The following is a 24,669-nucleotide window of genomic DNA, read 5'->3' on the forward strand; positions in this document are numbered from 1 at the left end:
ACCCACCCGAGTTTGATTCCTCCACCCCTCTCGGAGAGCTCGGCAAGCTACCGAGAGTATCAAGCCCGCACAGCAGAGCCTGGCAAGCTACCTGTGCATATTGGATATGCCAAAAACAGTAACAATAAGTCTCTCAATGAGAGACGTTACTGGTGCTCGCTCAAAAAAATAGATGAGCAACAGGATGACAGTGATGACAGTGATGACTATTATTGATTATCTCAAGATTCTTGGACTAGAGAACACTGCAACCAGGTACACCCCCCACACCCTAGAGAGCACCACAATTGGAAAGTTCTAGCACTAAAATTAAGTTTGTAACCTCTTGTTATCATAAACACAGCAATGAAGGGAAAGGAAGCGAGAAAGAAATCTCATGTAATTTCTGCTATAATCACAGTCCTGCTCCGATGAAAGCTGAGGCATCTTTAGACTCCCGCCTCTCAGTGGAGAAGTGCTAACTTTATACTGTAAAAAGAATGGGGGTGAGGGGGAAGGGACGGGAACAGAGAGAGAGTACAACAGTTAGAGCATTTGTCTAACCTGGGCTTAATCCCCAGCACCTCATATGGTCCCTGAGCATCTCCAGGACTGAACCTCCTTGAAAGCAGAGCCAGGAGTAAGCCCTGAGCATTGTTGGGTATAGCCCCCCCAAACAAGGCAAAACAAAAAGAACATGTGGGACTTAAACATGCTCTTTCTCAGATTTTCTCAGTGGAAAACCAGTAGGACCATTCTGTTGTACAAGAAGGTAGACATCCACGACATCGGCAACTATCGCCTAATCTGCCTGCTGTCTGTCGTCTACAAGTTGTTCACTCGTGTCATCCTGAATAGAATAGGCAGAACACTAGACGAAGGACAACCATGTGAGCAAGACGGGTTCCGAAGGGGATTCAGCATGATAGACCATATCCACACAGTGACCAAACTCATTGAAGTTTCATGAGAGTTCAAGATGCCACTCTAACGTTCATCAACTTAAAGAAGGTCTTCGATTCTGTTAAGACTGAGGCGGTTATTGAAGCCCTGACCAAACAGCGCATTCAAACTCAGTATATTAAAATCCTCTGTGAGCTGTATTGTGGATTCACCACCAGGATCTCACCATTCTACAAGGAAGTGATCACTGATGTAAAGAGAGGGCTGCGGCAGGGTGATACCATTTCACCGAAACTCTTCAGTACCGCCCTTGAGAACATCATGCGACAACTGGAATGGGAAGTAATGGGAGTGAAGATAGACGGTCAGCAATTATACCACCTCTGCTTTGCTGATGACATCGTTCTCATAACACCAAACATTAGCCAAGTGGCACAAATGCTGGCCAACTTCGACCACGAGTGTGGAAAGGTCAGATTGCAGCTGAATCTCAACAAGACAATGTTCATGAAAAATGAACTGGTCCCTGAAGCTCTATTTGCTCTCAATGGAATGAACATCTTTGAATGCAGCAGCTATGTGTACCTGTGTCAAGAAATCAACATAAGGAGCCCTTTGGATCCGGCTGCGGAGCGAGCATGATGGAAGAGCCCAAGGGAGCGCCCTTGGACTCCAGGCAGCCCACTGAACTAATTCCGGCATGGGACCAGAGACCCCACGGTGCGCCGAAACAGTGGGACCCGGGCATCCCCCAATTCTCTTAACCTGTCTCTCTCTCTCAACTCCTCCCTCCTGAGCACAGCGCAGGATCCGCAGTTTTCCTGAGCGCAAAATGGAGCCGGCGATCCAGCTGAAACAGGATGCTTTCGCGCCCTTGCGGGAGACCCCAGGGGGCGGGGGCGGCGACCCCCGCCCACCGCAGATAGATATTTAAACCCACCTCCCCCACGTGTGCTTCCCTTTGGATCCGGCTGCGGAGCGAGCATGATGGAAGAGCCCAAGGGAGCGCCCTTGGACTCCAGGCAGCCCACTGAACTAATTCCGGCATGGGACCAGAGACCCCACGGTGCGCCGAAACAGTGGGACCCGGGCATCCCCCAATTCTCTTAACCTGTCTCTCTCTCTCAACTCCTCCCTCCTGAACACAGCGCAGGACTTCTCCATCTTATGAGCACCATAAAAGGGTAAAAGTTTGTAGTGATGTTATTTCTGGTTGTACTCTCCCTGGACTTTATACAGAAACCCAGCGGCCGCGCGACCTAATGTCATCTTAGCATCAGCAATATGTAATGGTTCGCTTTTAATGGGTCGGAATTTTGTGGGAGATCCTAACAAGAATAGTAAGTCTGTTGCTGAAATATTAAAGGCAATCAAAACGGTAGCCATCTCTCTAGACTAAACTAAGCTATATCCCCACGCCAGCTGAGAAGAAATTTTCTTCTTTCTCGGGAAGAAACGCGGCGTGTCGTCAAAGCAAACAGACCTGGTGGCGTGGGAATGGGATATAAGGGGAAAAATAATGTACATGGAACAGTGGGACGCTGGTGGAATCTCGAGCCGGAGCCGATACCAGCGCAAGACCTTCGGTTCCAGAAACTGCTTCCAGACACTCTACTAGTCTATCAACTAAGCCAGAGCCCCACGTCTGCTGATGACGGGAAATAACCATCCTTTTCGTGTTTTTTTTTTTCCCTTGTCAGGCAGCGTGGCGATTACTAAACAGGCGTGAACTCGGTGGCGCGGGGCAAGGGGGAAAAAGAAAAGTTATGTAACAAACAGCGGGACTTAATATCTCTATATTCTTAGCAGTGGAGAACTATCAAATGCCTCCTTGGCAATAGGACTGCTTTTCTTTTTTGGGGGAAACCCCAACAACGGTAGTGAGTTGTGTGTTGAAACATGGAATGTAATCGAGATAAGGCATAAACGAAGTGAAACTTATCAAGTACAAGGGTGGGGACTGGGGAGGTGGGAGGGGGCGGCAGGTATACTGGGGGGGTTGGTGATGGAGGATGGGCACTGGTGAAGGGAAGGGTGTTTGAGAATTGTATAACCGACATAATCCTGAGAACTATGTAACCCTCCACATGGTGATTCAATAAAATTAAAAAAAAAAAAGAAAAAAAAAAAAGAAATCAACATAAGGAACGACTTGGTGCCAGAACTGCGCAGGAGGAAGAGAGCAGCGTGGAAGGCATTCAAGAGCGTCGAAGAGGTGGTTAAGAGAACGGAGAACCTCCAACTCCGTGCACATCTTTTTGATTCCACCATTCTTCCTGCACTAACATATGCCTCAGAGACCTGGGCCCTACGCAAACAGGATGAGAATGCTATTAGGGTATCCCAAAGAGGAATCGAAAGAGCTATGCTGGGAATATCATGTCTCACTCAAGTGAGAGAAGGAATCCGGAGTTCTGACCTTTGTCGATGGTCAAAAATCAGGGATGCTGTCTCGCTTGCCAAGGCATTAAAAATCAGATAGGCTGGTCATGTAATGTAATTCAGAGATGACCTCTGGACTAGAGCTGTTACCGACTGGGTTCCCCTGGACGTCAGAAGACGTCATGGCCACCCACCAACTAGATGGTCAGATTTCTTCATCAAATCCCTGAATGAACAAATTGAGGCTCTTCCTGTTCCTGGAGCAAGCAGATATCATTGGGCCACAACAGGAACAAATGGAGACGTTACTGGCGCCCGCTCGAGCAAATCAAAGATCGACAGGACTACAAGTGATACAAGTGATTTTTTAATTGAATCACAGTGAGATACACAGTTACAAAGTTGTTCGTGATTGAGTTTCAGTCATACAGTGTTCAAACACCCGTCCCTTCACCAGTGCACATTTCCCACCACCAATGTCCCCAGTTTCCCTCCCACAAATCCCTGGTTCTTTGACAGACATCTCTCTCTCTCTCTTCGTCTCTCACTCCCTCCCTTCTTTCCTCCCTCTCTTCCCCTCCCACATGCACCCAGTGAACTGAAGAATGACTTGAAGTTTACAATAATTTAATAAGGTAAGGGGCAGCAAATTAATACATAGGGATAAGCAGTTTCCTGTGTAAGATGCAATGATAGAAACATGGGGGAAAAGACCCCATTTTAATTTGTTTGGGGGACACACCCAGCTATGCTCAGAACTTATTCCTGGCTCTGTGCTTAGGGATCACTCCTGGCTTAGGGATCACTCCTGGTTCAAGTACCATATGGGATTCTGGGATTTAACGTGGGTCAGCCAACATGCACCACTAGTGTCGTCCCCATCCCTCAAGCTCAAGGAAAGCCCATCGCCAATAGCAACACCTTTTATGAGGGAAATCACGAAGCTCTCACATAACACAAAAGAATGTTTGAACAAAGAAAAGCATATGTCATGTGCTTAGTATCCTAATACAAGGAGATCCTGGGGAGAGGTGTGAAAAAGTATTGTAAAATGCCAAGTCTCCATTTATAAATTTCATCTATAAACTCAGTGAGAATTCAATAAAAATATCAACTTGTTCTTAACTTATTTATTGGCTTAGGTATTAATTTTCCCCATTTTATTTAAACACCGTGGTTCACAAATTTTGGGGGGATGACCTGTTACAAGCACTCAATATCCCAACACCAATCCCACCCCACTGTCACCTTACCTCCACCACTGTCTCCATTTTCCAAACCACTGCTCCCGCCTGCCCCTGTGGTACACCCACAGTATATTTTATATCGCTTGTTACCGAATGGAATGATCAAAAAATATTTCTGTAGAGAAAATTTGTGAAAACGGTTGTATCTCACCATGGGGACACTAAGTCTTTGTCTGAGGGTTTACTAAGCTGTTGTTGTAAGTGAAGCCTTCTGTGTTGATGCTTTTGTTAGTTGAGATTAGTTGGCCTCTAATTACATCCCGCCCAATCTGGTGTGCTACTATTGGGATGTCAATGTTGCAGATTTTGGAGATGTCACTTCAGAAAATGCAGAATATTTAACTGGGCAGACTGGCTAGGGGCGTGGCGGTAGCCTTGGGACGTGGGAGCAGCTGGCGCTTTGTTTGGGCAGGAGCTGGCTCGCCACCCCCCCCACACACTTCGAGATTCCCCCAGAGGTCTCAGCTGGGAACGGGTATATGAGAAATATTTTTCAGCTTGTTGATTTCTTTCAGGATTTATTTATGAGTCTCTGAAACAGAGCCGGTAGATGAGCTTTCACGGTGGCGGCAGTGGGACAATGAGCCAGGTATTGATTTCTCGAACCAGACAAGCTAATCCTAACTTGTATAGAAATTTACAGGTGTAAGTTTTGACAATAAAAGAAAGCAAAATATATTGATAATGCTCTGAAAGAATAAACAAAGGTCTAGGTGAGTAGCATCACTGAATATTGCAATACATCATAAAAGCTTCATTAATTGAAACAGTCTGGACTACGAATGTACCAAATGATAGCGGTAACAAAATAAAAAACTAACTATAGAAATAGAAGTAAACGGGACTTGGAATATAATAAAATTTGTATCTTAAATGAGTAAGGAAGATGAATTTTTCAACTCATATAATTTGAACACTTGAATGCTAACTGGATTTCTACAAAGTTACATTCTGACTCTGTGCCAGGCTGTTTTCACTCAGGGTGGCCCAGAGGGGATTGGGTGAGAACCCTCCCTGCCCCAAGGGACCCAGCCCCACTACTCAACTGCTGCCATGCTCCAGGCTGCCTTCTGGTGACACATTATAAGACACTTCTTACCCATTTTCCATAATTACCACACCATATTTGATGGAGTTCAGACAGTAGGCAACAAATTACATACATATGTATGTATATATACATATATGTATGCATGTGTGTATATATATATATGCATATACACACACACACACACATACAAACACACACATACCTCTCAGAGAGCCCAGCAAGCTACCGAGAGTATCCCGCCCTCATGGGCAGAGCCTGACAAGGTACCCGTGGTGTATTCGATATGCCAAAAACAGTAACAATAAGTCTCATTCCCCTGACCCTGAAAGAGCCTCCAATCGTTGGGAAAGATGAGTAAGAAGAGGCTGCTAAAATCTCAAAGCTGGGAGGAATAGAGACGTTACTGGTGCCCGCTTGAGTAAATGGATGAGCGGCAACGGGATGACAGTGATACAGCAATACATTATGACAAATTCTGAATGTATCAAAGGTATTAACTTAGGATGGGGGTGTCGGAGGGCATTCTAGGGAGCAGGGGCACACCCAGCAGTGCTTAGGAGCTCTTCCTGGCTCTGTGCTCAGCGACTCCTGGTGGTGTTTGGGAAACCATCTGCAGTACCAGCAGAATTATTAGTGCTTGACAGTACCAGGGATGAAATCAACACTGACTACGTGCAATGCCGACACTTTAACTCCTATACTATCCCTCCAGTCTCCCAAAGATTTCCTTAAATACTTTTAAGAAAAAGTATTCAAAGAAAACATGAAATTGTCTAGAAGTCGGAAAAAAATGCCTTTCAACTATAAATCAATCTCTACAAATCCTAAAACAAGATTAATATTGTAATGATATGTTTAAAAACTCCTGGGAAAAAAAACTGAAAGTGAAATACATGTGGGGGGAAATATTTACAACTCAAATCACAAACAAAAGGTTTAAAGGATTTTTTTTTTAAAGGCTGCCTTAAAATGTGACTCAGATGGTAGCACACAAGCCTTTCAAGTGCAAGCCTTGGATTTGACCCCTACTATAGGAATTACTCCACCACCCAATATCACCTCCAGATGTGTCTTCCTACAAAAATACTGTTTTAAAGTTTTGTAACCTAATGAGATCCTGGGTGGGGGGTAGAGGGCGGGGGCGGGAATGGAAAAGAGCAACCTGAAAAATGACAACTCAGGGGCCGAAGAGATAGAACAGCATGCATGTGACTGGCCTGGATTAGATCTCCAACATCTAATATGGTCCCGCCAGCCCACCAGAAGTGATATCTGAGCTGAGAGCCAAGAGTAAGCCCCAGGAACAGCTGGGTGTGGCACAAAAACAAACAAACAAAAAGAATCACAACACAACCGAAAGAAAAAGAAAAGAAAGTGCTCTTGAAAAGAATGCAATCAATTATAGTAAGAAAAATTAAAACGGGGGCAAGAGCAAGAGTACAGCAGTAGGACAATTGCTTTGCATGCAGCCAATGTGGGTTCAATTCCCAGCATCCTATATGGTCCCCTGAGCATCACTGCTAGACGTAATTCAAATGCAAAGCCAGGAGTAATTCCTGAGCATCCCCGAGGTTACTCCTGGCTTTGTAAAACAAAGGAAAAAAAACCAAGAAGCTTAATAATAAAAATTAAAGTCACCATTTTTACCTGTTGAAATGGCAAAATAAATCTTACAGTTTAGCAACAAAAATGTCTTGGAGGTGAGGCCACCAATATTCTTCATAATGCTTGTAGGGATATAAACAGGTACATCTCCTAGTTCCTATGGTAAACAATCTGTCTCAATGTTTTTTGGGGATGCTAGGGATAAAATCACACTAGCAAGTGCTTTACACTGAGCTACAACTCTGGCCTCTGTTTATAATTTTTAAAACTGGAAATAGTACATGTACCTGTGCTCCCCCGAATATACACAGTGTTGCAAACCAATGTTGGATCATTTTTTCAATTAACAAATTAAGAGCTGGAGACATATTTTGTATGTTAGAGGCCCAGGTCCAATCCTTGGCGTTGCATGGTCTCCTGGGCACAGCCAGGGAGTTGCCAAGCCCCAAGTCAGAAGCAGCCCCTGAGTACCCCCAGGTGTACAACAGCAACAACAACAACAACAACAAAACCTGACAAATGATGTGGAAAATTAAAATGAAGCTTCAGTGATATGTCTCAGGTTCTGCCCTTTATGGTGCAAGTGATCCCAGAAGCACGGTCTTTAGGATCCCAGGTACAGCAGAAGTGTGTGATCTCCAGAGCAAGTGAGGACATTCTACACACAGCCCAGCTACAACAACCCCAAAAGGCTAGGGGGAGGGGAAGGGGAGAGGGAAACAAATGTTCAATTAAAAATTTTTAAGTGCTGAGCATCTAAATCCCTTGACTGATCAATTCTTTATCTCAGGATGGATGCTTTCATTAGACTCCCACATATTAAGTGTGTTAGACAGCAAAGTTTGGAGTAGGGAAGAAACAAAGAATTGAAATGCTAGGAATAAGGAACTGGCTTTAACAATTAGGGTACCTCCAGTCGATGGAAGACTACAGAAAGGTGCAAAAAGAAAAGGCAAGAGGGAACAGAAAAGCTAATTATGATTATATTGTGAGATCAAAACATCTATAACATCTATTTTAAATTTTAAAAGATATATGCTCAGTAAGGTAAATTGTGAAAGATGGAGAGAAAGATTCTTTTTTTTTCTTTATGGGTCACACCTGGCGATGCACAAGGGTTTCATCTGGCTCTGCATTCAGGAATTACTCCTGGCGTTTCTCAGGGGGACTATATGGGATGCTGGGGATCAAACCCTGGTCAGCCGTGTGCAAGGCAAACGCCCTACCCACTGTACTATCACTCTAGCCCCAACAGATTCTTTAAAGGTGATCTTTGTTTGTGTATCCTTGAAGAGTTATAAGGATGCATAAAGTTATGAGGCACTTCTTGTCTATTTAAGTAATAAGGGATGAAACCAGAGTAACAGGATACATTATTGGCTCAGAGATTGCTCTAATGTTTACTTTTACATATTTTTTATTTCTAAAACTTAGTTTTGTTACTTATTAACTTAACTCTTTGAGGAAAGAAAGTGTATTAAAGATTAATACATAACAAAAATATACTAGATGTTGCCAAAATGATACTAAAATATATACTCAGACATTTACTGTTACTGTCATGCCGTTGCTCATCAATTTGTTTGAGCGGGCACCAGTAATGTCTCTCATTGAGAGACTTATTGTTACTGTTTTTGGCATATCCAATATGCACAGGTAGCTTGCCAGGCTCTGCCGTGCAGGCTCAATACTCTCAGTAGCTTGCCGGGCTCTCTGAGAGGGGCAGAGGAATCGAACTTGGGTCGGCCGTGTGAAAGGCGACCGCCCAACTGCTGTGCTATCGCTCCAGCCCCACTCAGACATTATTGATAAAAAATTAAATAAAGAAAGATTAATACATCATCAGTAGTATACTAAGAAGGAAACACATAAGAATAAAACTTTGAGAAGTTTAGGGATAAAACTAAAAAGTAGGAAATAAGGCAACAAGAATAATGATGAGTTGATCAATTAATAAATAAATGATAAAGACAATATGGCATGCCATACAGTATTCTGAACAATGCTTAGAAGTAATTTATTTAATCCAACAAGTCTAGGGTATAGAGACAACTAGGATTTTCCATCTTAATTTTTAGGATACAAACATGAGGAAGTTTCCCAGAGTCATACAATCAGTGATAGGACCTAAATCCAGGAGTTCTACAGATTATGTTGCTGAGTTAAGTTTATATTCTGAGGTTTACAATACTAATACACAACTACAACCCTCAAGAAACTAACAGGATTTTGTTTCTACTCAAAATTATTTTATAACTTTCTATTAAAGTTTATAAAACACGATACAGAATATAGAATATATTGTTATACATAATTCATATTATAGAGTACTCATTTTTCCTTTAGATGAAACAAATTCCACTCTATCCTACAATCATGGATAATTAAAATATGCAACCACCATAATTTGTAACAATTTGTAACAATTCCCATAGACTCACAATGTATTCTATCTTGTGCAATTATATAGTGTTCTTATTCAAAAGATTATATCAAAAACATTTTTAATGTCATTGTTATAGGAACTTAATGAGTAACTTTTTATGCATTTGAATATTTTTATTTAAAATGGCACTGGCTTATAACGTAATATATGTTTCAGATGTATAGAGGGTTGTAAATCAACATTTATATTTAATATATTATGCTTGGCACCAAAAGTCCAATTAGCATCCATCCACATATAATTGACTCATTTTACCCAAAATTTCACAACTCAAATCACAAACAACAGGCTTACTTCCTTAAAATGTGACTCAAATAGTAGAGCACAAGCCTTGCATGTGAAGACCTTAGATTTGATCCTTATTGAATGGGGATTACCTCCCACCCCAACACCACCTCCTGATACGGCTCTCTACAACCACTTGTCACATGTCATCACTTGTCATCCTGTTGATCTTCGATTTACTTGAGCAGGCACCAATAACGTCTCCATTAGTCCCTGTCACGTGCTAGAGTAGCCCAATGGTATCTGCTTGCTTTAGGAACAAGAAAAATCTCAAACCATTCGTTCAGGGGTTTGACGAAGAGGTCTGACCATCTCATACGTGGGCGGCCCTGCGGTTTTTTGATGTCCCGTGGAATCCAATCAGTTACAACTCTAGTCCAGCAGTCATCTCTAAACCGCATTATGTGTCTGGCCCATGTGATTTTTGACGCCTTGGCTAACGAGACAGTGTCCCTGATTCTTGATCATCAACGGAGTTTGGAACTCCAGATTCCTTCTCTCACTTAAGTGAAACATGATACTCCAAGCATAGCTCTTTTGATTCCTCTTGGGATACCCAAATAGCATTCTCATCCTGTTATTATAGGGCCCAGGTCTCTGAGGCATATGTTAGTGCAGGAAGAATGGTGAAGTCAAAAAGATGTGACCGGAGCTCTTCATCCTCTTAACTTCTTTGATGCTGTTGAAGGCATTCCACGCTGCTTTCTTCCTCCTGAGCAGTTCTGGTGCCAAGTTCTTCCTCATGTTGAGTTCTTGACCCAGGTACGCATAGCTGCTGCATTCAGAGATGTTCATTCCATTGAGAGCAAATGGAACATCAGAAACTAGTCCATTTTTCATGAACATTGTCTTGTTGAGATTCAGCTGCAGTCCGACCTTTCCACACTCTTGGTCGAAGTCTGCCAACATTTGTGCCGCTTGGCTAATGTTTGGTATTTTGAGAACGATGTCAGCAGTGACGCAGAGGTGGTGCAGTTGCTGACCATTCATTCCCATTCCTTCCCATTCCAGTCATCGCATGACATTCTCAAGGGTGGAACTGAAGAGTTTTGGTGAGATGGTATCACCCTGCTGAACCCTTCTCTTTACGATGATCACTTCCTTGTAGAATGGTGAGATCCTGGTGGTGGATCCATAATACAGATCATGGAAAATCCTGATGTACTGAGTTTGAACATCCTGTTTGGCTAGGGCTTCAATGACCACTTCAGTCTCAGTAGAATCAAAGGCCTTCTTCAAATCAAAGAACGTTAAACGTTCAAATCAAAGACAAAAAAACAGGATAAGAAGGCTATTTGGGTCTCCCAAAGAGGTAATCCAGAGTGCTGACCTCCGTCAATGTCAAGAACCAGGGACACTCTCTCATTTGCCAAGGCGTCGAAAATCAGATGGGCCAGACATGTAATGTGATTTGGAGATGGCCTCTGGACTAGAGCTGTTACCAACTGAATTCCATGGGACATCAAAATATCACGTGGTCGCCCACCTACAAGATGGTCAGACTTCTTCATCAAGACCCTGAATGAATGGGTTGAGGCTCTTCATGTTCCTGGAGTGAGCAGACGCCATTTGGCTACACTAGCACACAACAATGATGAATGGAGACATTACTGGCACCCGCTCAAGCAAATTGATGAGCAACAGATGACAAGCAATACAAGTGATATCTCATCTATACAAATAGTATTTATGAATAAATTATTGTCATGTTCACTGAAGAGAGAGAAGTATGTAGCAATACAAGCACAATTGGGAGACAAACTTCTACTATAACATAATTCTAATATAATTTAGAATTCTCTGGCAACACAGTTTTAGAACCCAATAAAACGTGTAATTTTTGAGGAAAATGGATTTAATAAGAATTAGAAAGTGAGGGGCTGGAGTGATAGCATAGTGGGTAGGGCATTTGCCTTGCACACGGCCAACCCGGGTTCAAATCCCAGCATCCCATTTGGTCCCCTGAGCACCACCAGGAGTGATTTCTGAGTGCAAAGCCAGGAATAACCCCTGACCATCGCTGGGTGTGACCCAAGAAACAAACAAAAAAATTAGAAAGTGATAATAGACTGATATTTGTGAAAGACATTTTAATATTACATTAACTATCTCCATAAAAAATAGCTGGTCCAGACTTCTTTTATTTTGGATGGGGGGGGGAGGTACACCAAGTGGTACACAGAGCTTACTCCTGGCTCTCAGTTCAGACAGTTCTCAGGGACTGAACCAAAGACAGTCATGTGCAAGGTAAGTTCTTTATCCCCTGTACTATCTTGCCAGCCTCCAAGGTCCAAAAAGTTTTATGAGCAAGATATTGAAAACTTTTAAGTAACAATTCTCATGGTATTAAAATTTTTCCAAGATATTGAACAATGAGCCACTTCTCAATTTATTTTTCAAAGTTAATATAACACTCAAAACAAAGCCAAACCAGCACAGCAAAATACTTTTTCACTTGCTTTAACTTGATATTAACAACATAAATCAAACAATAAATATTTTTCATGACTAAATAAGAATTTCTTCTAGGATCTAAGAATGGCTTAGACCTAGGATTTTTATTTAAAAAATCATCCCAACAGTGCACAAAAAGAAAAAAGTTGCATTGGCCAAGGACGTGACTCAAGAAATTGAGCAAATACTATAGTTGTGCAGGCTCTAGTTTGATGCCAGCAACCCCCTACTCCATGACTTCCCAAATTCCACAGGGAATGATGGTCCCTAAGCACTGCAGGACCTATGCACCACTGTGGTCCTGACTGCAACAAAAAATCCATAATTTTAAATTTTTATCCTTTGAAAAGTCACAATTTCATAGTTGTCTGAAGCATTTAAAAAAATGACATTCTTTTTTTGTACCATTTGCAAAATTAGAATTAAAAAGCAGCCCATGTTGGAACATTGTATGCCTGAAACTCAATCATGAATGACATTGTAGTTCACAGTAGCTAACTGGAAAAAAAAAAAAAAAAAGCAGCCCTGTTCATAAGAAGAAATGGTCGTCTCAGGTACTAAAGACATTTAATGTCCATGTCATAAAATAATTCATTTGTGGTCAGAGATAAGATGACGATTCCACAAAACTATTAGTGATTATTTCGTTGGGTTCTGGTATGCTAGATGCAGTATCATGACAATTAATTTTAAAGTTTATGTTTTAAAAAGTTTCATATAGCTATGAATTGATAACAATGAAAAGAAAATTAAATGTAAGAAAAAGCAGGAAAGAAGAAAAGTCACCAGTTAAGAGGTGATTTCTCATTTCTCCAATTGCTTGTCAGATAAAAAGCCTAATGACTCGAGTGGAGTGTTTTTAAGGAGTTCTGAAACAGTGTGGGGACCGTGTGACTATCCTTTTCTTTTTCCTACCTAGACCGCCAAACTCACCTGTACTCTACGAGTGTGGGCTTTAGATATGCAGCTGAATCAGCATTTTTATAGCCAGCAGTTTTGCTTTATGCAACACTGCTCTGTTAAAATACTATTATGAACTCTTGACCTTAAGGAACATACTATCTATTGGTCAGGATTCCACGTGTATTTGAAATATAATGTGGAAACAAAAATGAATAAAGATAAAATACTATTATGATATGTTCACATGGGCGAAAATTCGTTTTATTCATGGTGGGTCAGTTTTGCTTGGGAATCTCAGCACCTCAACTCTTACCACACTTACTGCAGGACATCCCAGGCTGTCTCTCTGGTGCACAAAAGATTCTGTGTCATGCCTACCCAACCCAGGAGGTTCTGCTAATGCCTCCGCTGGTCCATCAGAAAATACCTGGCTTACCCGGGAGAAGAATCTGTGAGCATAGTGCTACTAGCTGCTCTAGGTTGCTACACAGCTAAGAAATTACCAGCTACAAGCTAAGAAATTACCAGCTAAGAAATCACCTTTTGTCCTGCAACTTTCTGCTTTCCTTGCCAGTTCTCAGGAATAAATTTGCATCTTTCCCTCATCTTTGTGCCCACAAGTATAGACCAACTTCACTGCTTGCAATCTCAGAGGTGAGGATGCTTCTAATCATATGTTTGGAAGAAGTCAAGTAAAAGTACTTTATTAATGCCAAGTTAAGTTACAAAAAGAAATTGCACCGTAAACGCAGAATAATTAAAAAAAAAACTTGATTCCAGATAGTTGAGTAATTGGCATTTAGTTTATGGCAAATAAGTAGTGCAATTTTTCTTCAGAAATAGAACTTATGCCTCTAGAAAACAGACGGTGGAATTAATCTTTTTTATGACTTTTCTGGGTTAGAGAAATCACATCTTCCACTGTTACATGGCAGCAGAAAGAGACAAATGCTCTTGGAAGAAAGTTGCAAAGAAAGAACTTTATCAACTTCTTTTAAATGGTTGCAATGTTTGCAATTTTTCTCCTCAAAGCATCAATAAAAAGAGGTGATGTGTTGGGGTTTGCAATAAAACTTGAAGAAGAGAATGAATACGTGAAAGACTTTTTGAACCATGCTGAGGGCCCAAAATAAAGTTGAAGGTTATGAAGATGGACCACTTTTCAGAATTTACTTCAAAATAACTCAATGGACCAAGCCCCAAAGAAGTTAAAAGTTTAGATCCTCAACAAAAACTAGCAAATACAATTCAATGACCTATCAAAAAAATCATACACCACAACCAAATAGAGCTCAACCTGGGGATGCAAGGATGGTTTAACACTCACAAGTCAGTCAATATGATAATTAAGATCAACAAAAGAAAAGATAAAACCATATGATCATATAAATAGATGCAGAGAATACATTGGACAAGATCCAGGACCCATTTATGATAAAAACTCTTAAAAAAAATGGAAGTTGAAGGAATTTTCCTCAGTATAGTCAAAGCTATCTACCACAAGCCCACAGCATGCATTATTCTCAATGGGGAAAAACTGAAAGCCTTCCCTCTAATATCGGACACAAGTTGGTGAGTGCCTACTCTCACCACTTCTGTTTAATATAGCACTAGAAGTACTTGCCATAGCAGTTAGGCAAGAAAAAGGTATCAAAAGCATCCTGATGGGAAAGGAAGAAGTCAAGCTATCAGTACTTGCAAAAGACATGATACTGAAAAAGTCATAAAGACTCTATCAAAAAGCTCCTAGAATGGTGGGTTGGCCTGTTCCCACCCAAACAGAGCCCCAAAAGATGCTTGTTTCCACAATCCAAAATCGCTGCCATACGCCCGCCTGACTCTATTGTCTCAGGACAGACCTCACCAAGTTATAATCTGTTGAAAATTCTGGTATACGAGTTTTGTGACTGAAATCTCCAGGCTTTCTTGGAATTGGATGGGCTACCTGCTCCCACTTCCCAATGCTCATGGAAGCACTGGAAGTCACGCCCCCACCCCGAACCAACTCCAGCTCCACCATGTAAGCTCTACCACCGCCTTGCTTCAGAGATCCATAAACAAATCTCAAAAGAGATCAAAAGCTGCAGTTAATCTAGGACCCACTCATAGCTGAACAGACAGGGGTAAATCAGAGGGGGACAAGTTGCCCTGGGACTTCATCCAAATAGAGCCTATGGCAGCCACTTACTTCCACAATCCAAACTCACCACCATACCCCCAGCTTAAGTCCACCATCTCAGGACAGACCTCAACAAGATATAATCTGCTGAAAATTCTGGTATGCAGGTTTTGTGACTGAAATCTCCAGGCTTTCTCGGGGTCCGATTGGACTACCTCCCCACACATCCCTATACTTCTGTTAGCCTCAGCAGTCACATCCACACCCCAAAGCAGTCATCCAACTGAAAAGCTACTCTAGCCTTTATGTCCCAATAAAAATACTAAATGCCCCAAACAAATACCATGACCTATAAGCACCTGTATCACAAACTAAAAGGAAAAGGAGAGAGAGAGAGAGAGAGAGAGAGAGAGAGAAAGAGAGAGAGAACAAGAAGAAAAATGCCTCCCTCTATGGGAAGGGGTGAGTGGTGGGAGGTTGGGAGATGGTGGTGGGGAAGCAGGGGACATTGGTGGTGAGAAATGTGCACTGGTAGAGAGATGGGTGCTGGATCATTGTATGACTGAAACCCTATTATGAACAGCTTTGTAATGGCCTATCTTACAGATATTCAATTTAAATATTTTAAAAAAACAGTAATGTGGAGTTCTTAATTGAATTAAGCCCAATTCAATCAGCTTAATCAATGGCTGAATAAATAGCAGTACTCCTACATTTGAAAAAAAAAGCTCCTAGAAATAATAGGTTTGTATAGAAAAGTGGCATGTTAGAAAACCAATACCCAAAAGTCTATGGCTTTCCTATATACCAATAATGAAAGAGAAGAAAGAGTTATTTTTTTAAAAAAATCCCATTCACAACTATGAGATGGAAAATCAATTACCTCAGAATCAGCTTAACTAAAGAAGTGAAGAACCTGTACAAAGAAAACTACTACTACAAAAGAAAACACTACTTCAGGAAACAAAAGATGACATGAGGAAAGGGAGATGCATCTCCTGCTTATGAATCTGGAGGATTAACAATGTCAAAATGACAATACTCCTCAAAGCACTATATAGATTCTTTCTCTCTGCTGCTGCACGACCATGGTCCCAGAGGCCAGCTAAACTACTTTGGGCACCAGCAGCTTCTTGCAGAAATGTCCCTAGACTGTAAACTGAGCCCTAGCCGTCATCTTATGATGACCACAAAAAGGAGGTACGAGCTTGCAGTGATGCAATTTCTGGCAGAAATTTCCCCTGACTTAGTTACTAAAATACAGAAGACCTCATATCTCTTCATTGTCAGCAACGAAAAACAAACTATCAAATGCTTCCTTTTCAACAGGTCTGACTTTGGGGGGAGGAAACTCCAAAGAATAATAGTGAGGTTTTTGTTGAAATATTGAATGTAATCAAAGTAAAGAGAAAAGTAAAGTGAAATTTATCAGCTACAGAAGCAGGGGATGGGAGGCGTGGTGGGGGAGGAGGTATACTGGGGTTCCTGGTGGTGGAATATGTGCACTGGTGAAGGGATGGGTGTTTGAGCATTGTATAACTGAGACTTAAGCCTGAAAGCTTTGTAACTTTCCACATGGTGATTCAATAAAAAATTTTTTTAAAAGCACTATACAGATTCAATGCAATCCCTATAAAGATATCCATGATATTTTTCAAGAAATAGATAGAATACTCCTTAAGTAAATATGCCTACACGAATATATAAAGTAATCCCTTGGTGACAACGATGGGAGGCTTCACCTCCCCCAACCTCAAACTCTTCTATAAAGCAGGAGTAATTGAAACAGCATGGTATTAGAATAGACAGACCCACAGATCAACAGAACAGAGTTGAATATCTTGACACAGACCCTCAAATATATGGTTACTGAATCTTCGGTAAAGAAGCAGGAAATATGAACTGGAGCAAGGAAAGTCTCTTCAACAAGCTGCTCAGAAAACTGGACAGCTACATGCAAAAGCTGAACTCAGATCTCTCTCTAACGCCCAGCACAAAAGTCAGATCAAAATGGAAAAGCCTCAATATCAGACCTGAATCCATAAGATAGATGAAGGAAAATGTAGGCAGACTCCTTCATAATACTGAAGGCAAAGACATCTTTAAAGATGAAACACCACTAACCAAGCAAGTGGAAGCAAACATAAACAGCTGGGGCTAGATTGCTAAGAAGCTTCTGCATCTCAAAAGAAATGGTGACCAAGATACATAGACAGCCCATGAAATGGGAAAAAGTATTTATCCAATAACCATCAGATAAGAGGTTAATATCCAAGATATATAAGGAACTGGTAGAACTTTACAAGAAAAAAAATCCAACCATGTAAAAAATAAAAATGTGGAGAAGGAAAAAAAACAGAAATTTCCTCAAAGAAAAAATACAAATGGCCAAAAGGTACATGAAAAATGCTCTATACATCACTAATCATCAGGGAGATGCAAATCAAAACAACAATGATATATCATCTTACACCTCAGAGACTGGCACATATTCAAAAGAAGAAGAACAAGCAGTGCTGGCGTGAATGTGGGCAGAAAGGAACTCTCATTTATTGATGGTGGGAATGCCAACTGGTCCAGCTACTTTTAGAAAACAATATGGGTACTCTTCAAAGAACTAGAAATTGAACTACATATGACCCACCAATATCACTTCTGGGAGTATATCCCGGGGGCACCAAAACATGCAGCAGAAATGCCATTTGCATTCCTATATTCATTGCAGCACTGTTCACAATAGCCAGAATCTGGAAGCAACTTGAGTGCCTGAGAAGAGACGACTGGTTAAATTGTACATTTACACAATTAAATACTATACAGCTCTTAGGAATTACTGAAGTCATGAAATTTGATTATAATTGGATGGATATGAAAAGTACAATGCTGAGTGAAATGAATTAGAAGAAGAGGGACAGACATAGAATGATTGCATTTGTGGGATATAAAATAAAACATAGTATGAGACAAATAACTGAATATAGTAGAAATACGAGCCAGGAGAATTGGTCCAAGGTTGGAAGTCTGCTGTAAGTACTGGGAAAGAGGGCTGTGGATAGAGAAGGGACCACTATAACAATGATGATTGGAAGCGATGGCTCTGGATGGAAGATATGTGCTGAAAGTTGGTAAAGGACCAAACATAATGGCCTCTCAGTATCTGTACTGCAAACCAAAATAGCCAATAAATGAGAGAGAGAGAGAGAGAGAGAGAGAGAGAGAGAGAGAGAGAGAGAGAGAGAGAGAAGAATAGTGCCTTGGTTGAACTCTGCAAGAAGAAAACATCCAATCCCATCAGAAAATGGGGCAATGAAAGGAACAGAAACTTTCTCAAAGAAGAAATCCGAATGGCCAAAGGCAGATGAAAAAATAGTCTCCATCACTAGTCATCAGAGAGATGCAGATCAAAACACTGAGATATCATCTCACATCACAAAGACTGGCCCACATCCAAAAGAACAAAAGCAAACGTTGTTCGCATGGATGTGGGGAGAAGGGGACTCTCCTTCACTGCTGGTGGGAATGCCAATTGGTCCAGCCTTTGTGAAGAATAATATGGATGTTTCTCAAAAAACTAGAAATTGAGCTCCCATTTGACCCAGCAATACCACTTCTGGAAATATATCCTGAGATGCAAACAAATGTAGTAAAAATGACATCTGTCCTTGTACATTTATTGCAACACTATTTACAATAACAAGAATCTGGAGAAAAAAAACCCTGAGTGCCCAAGAACAGATGACTGGTTAAGGAAACTTTGGCACATCTACACAATGGAATACTATGCAGCTATTAGAAAATATGAAATCATGAAATTCACATACAAGTGGATCAACATGGAGTGTATCAGGCTAAGTTAAATGAGTCAGAGAGAATGGGACAGACATAGAATGATTGCACTCATTTGTGGAATATAAAGTAACACGGTAAGAGACAGACACCCAAGGATAGTAGAGATAAGGGCCAGGAGAATCACTTCAAAGCTTGGAAGCCGGTGTCACATTCTGGGGGAAAAGGCAACTGAGATAGAGAAAGGACCACCAATCCAAGGATGATTGGAGGACTCCCTCGGGATAGGATATGCGCTCTGAAAGTAGACTATGGACCAGACATGGGATTTAATTGGCTTCAAATATTATTCACTCCTGGGCATCTGCTTTCTCAACGTAAGCCTCAATTGCCCTTAGTTCCTAGCACCCCAAAGGCAGAGTCCCCATGAGGGACGGGACAGACCCAGGGCAAGCGGTGTGTTATGTGCTACCCTGGCATCGAGATAGGCCTGGCCAAAGTGCCTAATGCTTAACTATAAGTTAAGAGCTTGGTCATGGACATGTCATGTCATGATCCAAAAGCAACGACGAGACTAGGACCCTGCTAGGGATAGGAAAGACTAATCTGGCTGAGCACTGTAGTCTGAGATTGAGGTGACCCCAGGAAAGCAATTCTATAGGCTTAATGCGTCTCTTGCTATGTCCATACAAAATGATTAACATTATGAATACTTATATGTTAGTTGGACAAAGAGAGGAGAAACACACCCATGGGATTCCACTCTTGGGTGGGTCGTCCTGCTGAAAGAGAATCTGTCCTAGAAGAAGCACCCCCTGAGGGAAAGAACTTTACCACTATTGATTGTGACCACACCTATGTGTAAGCCCAGACCCCTCATTCTTGGGGATTTAACTAGGCTAAAAGAGAATGGGCTGGAGACCAGTCCCAGTGCCAGATCTGGAGAAGCTAGATCCAGATCCAGATCCAGAGGAGGAGAATGAAGTAGTATGGGGGAAGAAGGAGCAGAGAGAGAGATGGGAGTGTATAGAGAGGAGATTAGAATAAACTGCAACTGAGACCAACCAGCCTGGCTCCGTTCCTTCCTTCGCCTGCCTCGTCATCGCCATCAACCTCCCCGGGGTGGGGGAAGCGGCTGGAGACTACCAAACGCGGGCGGTGAGAGAGATAGAGTGCTGCTGCCCTGTGCCCGGTGTTGTGGCCCCCTCTCCTCTCTTTTGTGTGTTTACACAAAAACTATGATAATGTTGAAGGGAATGGTCACTCTGGAATAGAAGGGGCAGCTGCAAAGTGATAATATGTTATGCTTGAAACCCTAACAGAAACAGTATTGAAAAGCATGGTCCCTAAAGAGGAAAAGGTGTCTTCCATTGAGACAGGCTGGACAATGGGGGGGTGGGGAACTGGGGGCAATGGTGGAGATTAAGTAGACCCTGGTGAAGAGATTGTATGATTGAAACCCAATCATGAATAACTTTGTAAATTATTGTGCTTCAAATTTAGAAAATATTTTGATAGTTTGGTTAAGTGCCACAAGAGGACAAGCAGGTGAGAGCCAAAGGTACTGGCAAGAATGGTTAGAAGAATAAATCAGAGGGTCTAGATGAAGCTAAAGAATGACAAAAGACCAGCATTGGGGTACAATGTAGTGACTTAGACATTAACAGTTTTAATAAGGTAAAAAGGGCTGGAGCGATAGCACAGTGGTTGGGCATTTGCCTTTCATGAGGCCGACCCATGTTCGATTCCTCCGCCCCTCTCAGAGAGCCCAGCAAACTACCGAGAGTATCAAGCCTGCATGGCAGAACCTGGCAAGCTACCCGTGCGTATTGGATATGCCAAAAACAGTAACAATAAGTCTCTAAATGAAAGACATTACTGGTGCCCGCTCGAGCAAATCAATGAGCAACGGGATGACAGTGACAGTGACAGTGAATAAGGTAAAAAAAAAAAAAGCAGATGCATCAAGGAAATGAGGGCAATAGGTATCAAGTCATTATTCAAATGAACTATTAGAGCTTCAAATCTTAGAGATGACAAAAGCATACTATCTCATGCCTTTTTGCTTAACATAATAGGGCAAAAATGGCACTCCCAAGATATCCAGACCCTAAGAGCAAGAGCCTTTGAATATGTTAGAGTTTGTGGCAAAAGGACTTTGAGGTATGGTTAGGAATCATGAAGGTTACCGTAGAATTAGAGGGTTACCTTAGGGTTAGTAGGTAACCCTAGTTTGCTAGTTTCCCCAACATAGTTGCAGTGTAGGCAGGTGGGTCAATGGGAGAAAGAAATAAGACAATAGAAACAAAGGCAGAGACAAGAAAAGTGTTACACCTCAGGGTTGCAGGTAACCTCTTACCTGAAAACTCAAAGAATGCTGCCATCTGACACATCTATTTTAGGACTCCTGACCTACTGAATTATTAGGTAACACATTTTACTTTTAATCAACCAAATACCTGGGATTCCTTTCCTTGCAGCAATAAGAAATGAACACAGTAAATATTAAGTGTTTTTTCATATTTGTGTCAACTGTTCTGTGCTATCCTTTAAAAAAAAACGTACAAAATAGCAGCCACATGGTAATATCTAAAATTTACACTAGTGACATTTTTTTTAATAATTGGGACAGTCACACTGCTGTCCCTCACTAAGCCAAACCAATTACCAATGCTGGCAAGCTGATCAGAGTCATTCAATCTCATCTGATTTATTGAAATGGAAGTGCTGAGAATCATCAGAGAAGTCCCTGTGGAAACATTCAAAGACATTTGGATGCTTTCATGCCTACTCATCAACTAAGTAATAAAAATTTTTGAGACAGATGACCCTAATTTCAAGTACAATTCAAAGGATTTTGGAGTGATGACAAATGCTTATGCTTGCTATAGGAGATTTGCCAGGAAAAGAAGGTAGGTCTCTTACAGCCAAGCTTTATTGAAAATATTTATTTTTAAAGCCTCAGTCAAAACAGTCCCAGCAATAAAATTCTCTCAAGGGAATTTTGCAAGCATGTAAAATTTAATAAAATAAAAAAATGCAATGTTATGTCTGGTTTTATATATGTACGAGTATATTAATAAGCTTGATTGTGTAGTCCCAACATAAGTACGTACAAAAATTATATTTATTCATTTTCATGCTGCACAAAATGTCCTGGACCCTAGACCTTGCATATTGACTAGGCCAGATGTCTTATTTTCTTATGCAATTCAGACTCCATATTTAATCCTGTGCCTTTTGAAACCCAAACTGTGAAAACTCCCTCTCCCTTGTCCCCTCCCCTCCTCCCTTGTGCCTGAAGAAGACAGGGAATGACCTCTGTTTACAAAGCTGGTGACATCAGAGCTAGCCAGCTTTCTTGGTCCTCTCTGTCCAACACCAAGGGGCAGGAATCAAGCGTTGGCTCTGGATTTTGATGGCCAGATTGGGTGGGGGGAGGTGTGAAATGATTTAGAAATTTGGGGAACTCCACATGGGCCCACCCTAGAACAGTTTCTCTATCTTCTTCGCCCTTATCACCTGGCAATGAGCAATCACCCAAATTCTGCTGCAGGCAAGCCCAGCTACCTTCCCTGGCTCACCCTCTTCACCCTTTGCCAAGTCAAGGGTGGGAACAGAGGCTGCCCTGGGGCATTTTCTTCAGCTCCACTTCCCAGCAGCGCCAAATGCACCTTCTTCAGTTCAGTAGATGACAACTCTACCCTCACCCCCACAATTCTTACAGACGTAGAAGGAACTTTGGAAACACAGATTTCAACAGAAGAGGGTGGAACCAATGGAAACTTCCTGATCCTTGCCTCCCAGGCTCTCTGCCGCAGGGAAACAAGAAGAAAGGGGCATTGTTAGTTCTTCACGAACCTTCTTTCAAGGTTTAATCGCCTTCCCTCCACTGTGTCCTCTATTCTATAAAGAATAAATGAGTGAGGTTTAAAAAACTGATTGTGCTAGATGTCTTCCATTATCATATTTCACACAGTGGGACTAGCATCAAAAGTCATTTTTCTTTTTTTTTTTTGGTTTTTTTTTCTTTGCTTTTTGGGTCACACCCGGCAATGCACAGGGGTTATTCCTGGCTCATGCACTCAGGAATTACTCCTGGCGGTGCTCAGGGGACCATATGGGATGCTGGGAATCGAACCCGGGTTGGCCATGTTCAAGGCAAACGCCCTACCTGCTGTGCTATTGCTCCAGCCCCAAAAGCCATTTTTCTTAACTTAATAGGGGAAACACTTGACAAGCTTGATACTGAACAAATGAATTGTAGTTGACAGTAATTGACAGTTCTAGGAGGTCAAAAACAATTACCTAATCATCACCTTACCACCAGCATTTTATATTATATAGTTACATAAATAGTGATAGGCATTTATAATCTTTATTAACTTTCTAATGTCTACATTTCAAAATGATCTTACAAAGACATATTACAATTTATTACACTATGCTTCCCAAAAGTAAAATTTCTATTTAAGCTGGCTTGGTTTGAGAAGATAATCTCGGCAATAAATCAAGTTCTCATTCAGGAGATATTATATTGATTTCAAAAGTCCATTTGAAACTGGGATAAAGGTTTCTGAGAGCCAAAGGTAATAGGATAAGAGGAGGACATCTAAGAATGAACAGAGCTGGGGCTGGAGCAGTAGGCCAACCCGGGTTCGATTCCCAGCATCCCATATGGTCCCCTGAGCACCACCAGGAGTAATTCCTGAGTGCAGAACCAGGAGTAACCCCTGCACATCGCTGGGTGTGACCCAAAAAGAAAAAAAAAAAGCACAAGAATTAACAGAGCTGGGAGTTTGTGAAGGAATCTGCTCTTGTTCTGCACCAAAAGTCAAATATTGAGGTAAGTTGAAAGAAAATATTTTGTGTCTGGGAAATCTGGAATTATTCCCTCCACAACTGTAAATAACTAGAAAATATTAATGAAGCATATCTCAAACACTAGTTTTCATTCACCGATGAAAACTAGAGATGATTCCCTAAAGAAAAAGAAATAAGACAAGGATGTGCCTTCCACATATCAGGCTCTAGATTTGATCTCCAGTGCCACAGGCCCAATCCTCACCTGCCCCCAGCACCTGTGAATGTAGTGGCACCACAATGAGAGACAAAAGGAAACAAACTGTCCCTAGGATGGCTTTTGACCTAGAGACAGTTTCCAGATCATAAATAGCAATGAGAGAATCCTGAACAAGGTCTAGGGAATGAAGAGAACTCGAGTCCGGAGAGATGGCAGTGACTGGAATTTGTGAAGCAGAGTACTGGACACAGGAAATCTGTAAAGTGAAGAGGTCCAGAAACTAGCATGAAGTCCCGTCCAGATCTTCCCTGAATATCATACAATTTGGGAAATAAACAACTAAAAGTAGCTACAAGATGAACAAATCCAAGAGCTTACGTAAGATCAGTAACGATTCATGCTCTCACTAGCTTGAGTGAAGAGGCCTTATGGAACACACAGGGCATTTGAAAGAGGGGGGTATTAGTCAATATTCTTGAGAGAAGG

Source organism: Sorex araneus, chromosome 4, assembly GCF_027595985.1.
Source record: "Sorex araneus isolate mSorAra2 chromosome 4, mSorAra2.pri, whole genome shotgun sequence".
Taxonomy (NCBI): Eukaryota; Metazoa; Chordata; class Mammalia; order Eulipotyphla; family Soricidae; genus Sorex; species Sorex araneus.